Here is a 5,941-nt window from a genome sequence, read left to right as displayed (position 1 = left end):
ACGAAACTGAGGTTGTCAACTTGGGGGATACAGAGAATGTCAAGGAAACGCGCATCAGTGTTCACCTGTCACCATCAGAAAAGGAAGAGTACACAGAATTTCTAAAAGAATATGAGGACATATTTGCCTGGTCGTATGATGATATGACCGGTCTCAGTACATCTATTGTAGCTCACAAACTGCCAACAGATCCGACATGTCCGCCGGTAAAGCAGAAGCTCAGGAAGTTCAAGCCAGACATGAGTTTGAAAATCAAGGAAGAAGTCACCAAACAAGTCAAAGCCAAGGTTCTCAGGGTAGTGGAGTATCCAACATGGTTAGCCAACATTGTGCCAGTGCCGAAGAAGGACGGGAAGGTCAGAGTCTGTGTCGACTACCGGGATCTCAACCGGGCCAGTCCGAAAGATGACTTCCCCTTGCCAAACATACACATCCTGATTGACAACTGCGCCAAGCACGAGTTGCAGTCATTTGTCGATTGTTTTGCTGGGTATCATCAGATATGGATGGACGAAGAAGACGCGGAGAAAACGGCTTTCATTACACCATGGGGGATGTATTGTTACAAGATGATGCCGTTTGGATTAAAGAATGCTGGGGCCACCTACATGAGGGCCATGACTACTATTTTCCATGACATGATACACAAAGAGATCGAGGTGTATGTAGACGATGTCATCATCAAATCCAAGAAAGCCACTGACCACATGGAAGATCTGAGGAAGTTCTTCAACAGATTGAGAAGGTACAACTTGAAACTGAATCCCGCCAAATGTGCATTCGGGGTTCCTGCCGGAAAACTGCTTGGGTTCATCGTAAGTCGACGAGGAATAGAACTAGATCCATCAAAGGTTAAGGCCATTCAAGAATTGCCACCGCCAAAGAATAAGAAAGAGGTTATGAGTTTCTTGGGGAGACTCAACTACATCAGCCGGTTCATAGCTCAGTCCACTGTCATTTGTGAGCCAATCTTTAAGATGTTGAAGAAGGACGCCGCCACTAAATGGACTGATGATTGTCAGAAAGCCTTCGACAGAATCAAGGAATACCTGTCAACACCGCCAGTTCTGGTTCCGCCCGAACCAGGTAGACCGCTATTGCTCTACCTTGCAGTACTGGATGGGGCATTCGGTTGTGTTTTGGGACAACATGATGAAACGGGGAGAAAGGAGCAGGCCATCTACTACCTCAGCAAGAAGTTCACCCCGTACGAGGCCCGGTACTCCCTGCTAGAACGCACCTGTTGTGCTCTGACTTGGGTAGCTCAGAAGTTGAGGCATTATTTCTGTGCCTATACCACTTATCTCATATCAAGGATGGATCCGCTGAAGTACATCTTTCAGAAGCCCATGCCCACGGGCAAGCTAGCCAAATGGCAAATCCTGCTGAGTGAATTTGATATTGTCTACGTGACCCAGAAAGCAATCAAAGGACAGGCACTGGCAGATCATCTTGCCGAAAATCCCGTGGACGGAGAATACGAGCCTCTAAAGACGTATTTTCCTGACGAAGAGGTCTCTTTCATAGGAGAAGACATCGCAGAATCCTATGATGGCTGGAGAATGTTTTTCGACGGAGCAGCAAACTTCAAAGGAGTTGGCATAGGAGCAGTTCTAGTATCAGAAACAGGTCAGCATTATCCGGTGTCCGCCAAGCTCAGGTTCCCGTGCACCAACAACATGGCCGAGTACGAAGCCTGCATCTTAGGGCTCAAGCTGGCCATTGACATGAACATTCAGGAGTTACTAGTGATCGGGGATTCAGATTTGCTCATACATCAGGTCCGAGAAGAATGGGCAACCAAGAACTCCAAGATACTCCCGTATTTGCATCATGTACAGGAGTTGAGGAAGAGGTTTACAAAGACAGAATTCCGACATGTTCCCAGAGCCCAGAATGAGTTCGCTGATGCATTGGCCACTCGATCATCCATGATTCAGCATCCAGATAAGAACTTCATTGATCCTATTCCAGTAAAAATCCATGATAAGCCAGCTTACTGTGCTCATGTCGAGGAAGAAGCAGACGGAAAACCTTGGTTTCATGACATCAAGAAGTATTTGACAGCAGGAGAATATCCAGAGCTTGCAAACGCTACTCAGAAGCGCACACTGCGAAGGTTATCCAATCACTTCTTTCACAGCGGAGGAATCCTGTATAGGAGGACTCCCGATTTGGGATTACTGAGGTGTGTCGAAGCAAAGAAGCGTCCAGGTTATTAGAAGAAGTTCATGCAGGGACCTGTGGCCCACATATGAATGGTTTCGTCTTAGCCAAGAAAATACTCCGAGCTGGTTATTTTTGGATGACTATGGAGACGGACTGCATCCAGTATGTCCGAAAATGCCATCGCTGTCAGATACATGCGGATATGATAAAGGTGCCTCCCAATGAGCTTAATGCAACGAGCTCGCCATGGCCGTTCGCCGCTTGGGGAATGGATGTCATCGGACCTATCGAGCCCGCCGCATCAAACGGGCACAGGTTCATTCTAGTAGCAATTGATTATTTCACCAAATGGGTTGAAGCAGCGTCATATAAGGCAGTGACCAAGAAGGTTGTGGCAGACTTTGTCCGCGACCGTATCATTTGCCGGTTCGGCATCCCAGAGTCAATCATCACTGATAATGGTTCCAATCTCAACAGTGATCTGATGAAAGCAATGTGTGAGACGTTCAAGATTAAGCACAAGAATTCTACAGCCTACAAACCGCAGATGAATGGAGCAGTAGAAGCAGCCAATAAGAATATCAAGAAGATACTGAGAAAAATGATAGAGAAACACAAACAATGGCACGAAAAGCTATACTTTGCTTTATTGGGATATCGTACCACAGTCCGCACATCAACCGGGGCGACTCCCTATATGTTGGTTTATGGTACCGAGGCAGTCATTCACGCCGAGGTAGAGATTCCCTCCCTGAGGGTTATACAGGAAACGGAACTTGAAGATGCAGAATGGGTAAAGAGTCGCTATGAGCAGTTAGCCCTTATAAACGAAAAAAGACTGAATGCAGTTTGCCGTGGTCAATTGTATCAGAACCGGATGTCCAGAGCCTTCAACAAAAGAGTCAGACCGAGACAATTCACACCGGGGCAGCTGGTGCTGAAAAAGATTTTCCCGCATCAGGATGAGGCCAAAGGAAAGTTCTCTCCCAACTGGCAAGGCCCGTACATGGTTCATCGGGTCCTGACAGGAGGAGCCCTCATACTCGCAGAAATGGATAGAGAAGTCTGGCCAAAGCCAATTAATTCAGATGCAGTCAAGCGTTATTATGTGTAATCATTATGATTTCTTTATGATGTAATTTGAACTACGCTAACCCGATTCCCGTAAGAAGGGATACGTAGGCAGCCCTATGGGCTCGGTCACAATTCAATAAAATTTCATTTTCCCCCGATATTGGAAACTGGGGCAGAATTTTGAGGAGGACCCTCAAAATTCCAAAGTCAACTTTCAGCCATTCGTCGCACGCAGCCGTCAGAAGTACCAGCCCAGTAAACTGGGGCAGAATTTTGAGGAGGACCCTCAAAATTCCGGAGCAAAAGAGGTCGCAATGTCTTGAACCGCGTCGTAGTCGTCGGTTCATCTAAAAGAAAATCATTTTTATTATGTAGTTACATCATATTTTTTTATCATGCATGGCTACTGTCAAATTGCTTTGTTTAGCGACGCTACCCCAATGAAAACAAGAGCCGAGTAGGACGAGCGGAGTCCACGAGAAGACGAACTAACCTTCCCCCTTGACAAAACTCACGATCTTTCTTTGAATGCAGGCACCCCAAGACATAGAACCATCAGATACGGTTACATACTCCTATTTTGCAGGAGTAAAACTCTCAGAATCATCGCTCACTTATAAGTGTTGTCCGCACTTGACATCCCCAGCGGCCACAATGACAATCAACTATCAACTATCATCTCTCAGCTAAGAAGTTTCGTCACTCTTCACCTTTATTTCGTACATTGCATAAGGCTACCTTTCTGCCTTCCGAAACTAAGCGTTGTCTCCATCTGCATTTCCTTGCATTGCATAAGGGTACCTTTCTACCTTCCGAGACAAAGCATTGTCTCCATTCTGCATTTTCCTGCATTGCATAAGGCTCCCTTTCTGCCTTTCGAGGTTAAGCACTACCTCCATCCTGCATTTTCCTGCATTGCATAAAGCTACCTTTCTGCCTTTCGAGGTTAAGCACTACCTCCATCCTGCATTTTCCTGCATTGCATAAGGCTACCTTTCTGCCTTCTGAGGTTAAGCACTACCTCCATCCTGCATTTTCCTGCATTATATAAGGCTACCTTTCTGCCTTCCGAGGTTAAGCACTACATCCATCCCGCATTTTCCTGCATTACATAAGGCTACTTTTCTGCCTTCCGAGGCTAAGCTTTGTCTCCACCTGCATGGCTGAAATATCGCCAACTTGATTTAAGTCCTGCACGACTGAAATATCGCCAATTTTATTTAAATCTTTATGTCGCCTGAAATATCGCCAACTTTATTTAAATCTTTACATGGCTGAAACATCGCCAACTATATTCAAATCTCTATGTCGGCTGAAACATCGCCAATTTTATTTATGCTTTACATCGGCTAAAACATCGCCAACTATATTTAAATCTCTATGTCGGCTGAAACATCGCCAATTTTATTTAAATTTTCTATGTCGGCTGAAATATCGCCATTTATATTTATGCTTTACATTGGCTGAAACATCGCCAAATCCTGCATTTCATCGGCTGAAACATCGCCAAATCCTGCATTTCATAGGTTGGAATATCGCCAAATCGTCCAAAGGCATAATTGTTCGGAGGCATCATTTTCATAGCCCGCGAACGCCATGCCATGTCCTGAGGACCCCGCTTTTGTCTTTTGCATATCATTATTCAAAGGCATCATGGTTCGGAGGCATCATTCTCATAGCCCGAGAACATCATTTCATAGCCTGCGAATCCTCTACTATACGCTTCATGGCCTAGGACGTCGTGGTCTGAGGACGTCATCCTACCCGTCCGAAGACAGCATTCATGGTCCAACGGGAACTTGCATCACATTTAAATTTATGCACGACATGTTCGTATTGCTCATTTGCAGGTACACCGGCTAGCAACGGCCATCACAGCAGGAGCGGTCTCGCTCCGGTTCCCGCAGCCCATCGGTCCCTGACCATCCTTCCCAACCCAAATATCGCGTCCGTCTTTCAAAATCTCCATCGGCATGTTCCGCCGACGGATCCCCGAACTACATATGGCCTGATTCCTGTAAAACCAGGGATATGTAGGCAGCTCAGGAACCAGAGCTCGGTCAAAATTCTTCAAATCGTTTCTTTCGGTCAAAATTGGCCATCATATCTTTACCCGACAACTTTTTCATCCTTCTCGGGCAAAGAGGGGCAGCTGTTGATACCCAATTTTTCCCTGTATATTTTACTTTGAACATAGCATATATATGCATATATAAGCATAGCTAAGCTTTTTGTCATTTTTCCTAATTTTTAAAGTTTTTAAAATCAATTTATTGTCCATTTTTAACAGTATAAAATCAATAGTTATTCCCAAAAATTATCATTTTTTATGAGTAATTTATTTTTTATCCTCATATTTATACTAAATATAGTTAAGTTAATTTTTATGTATTTTTACAAATTCATTTGGTATTTTTTTAAGCTAAATTGCATATAATTTCAACTATATCCTACTTTACAATTAACAGTATTTTATAATTATAAAATCACTTTTAGTATTTTTACATTAATATTTATATGTTATTAATTAGCCCAGTACCTTTAATTTATTTTCAAATCATTTTTTTACTATTTTCATAAAATAACAAAAGGGGAAATTGGCTATTTAACAAACAACCCTTATTATTTCAATTATAGCCAAATTGGCCACACCCCTATAAGATTTTTAAATGGCCCAATACCCTATTTAAGCCAACCC

General features: G+C 43.8%; 1 pseudogene; it reads left to right on the top strand.

Annotated features, from left to right (window-relative positions):
• On the top strand, nt 369–3,283 carry LOC109226403 (annotated as a pseudogene).

This window comes from Nicotiana attenuata, chromosome 5 (assembly GCF_001879085.1).
Source record: "Nicotiana attenuata strain UT chromosome 5, NIATTr2, whole genome shotgun sequence".
In the NCBI taxonomy this organism is placed as follows: domain Eukaryota; kingdom Viridiplantae; phylum Streptophyta; class Magnoliopsida; order Solanales; family Solanaceae; genus Nicotiana; species Nicotiana attenuata.
The sequence above is the reverse complement of the archived record's forward strand: the minus strand, read 5'-3'. Positions and strand labels throughout refer to the sequence as shown.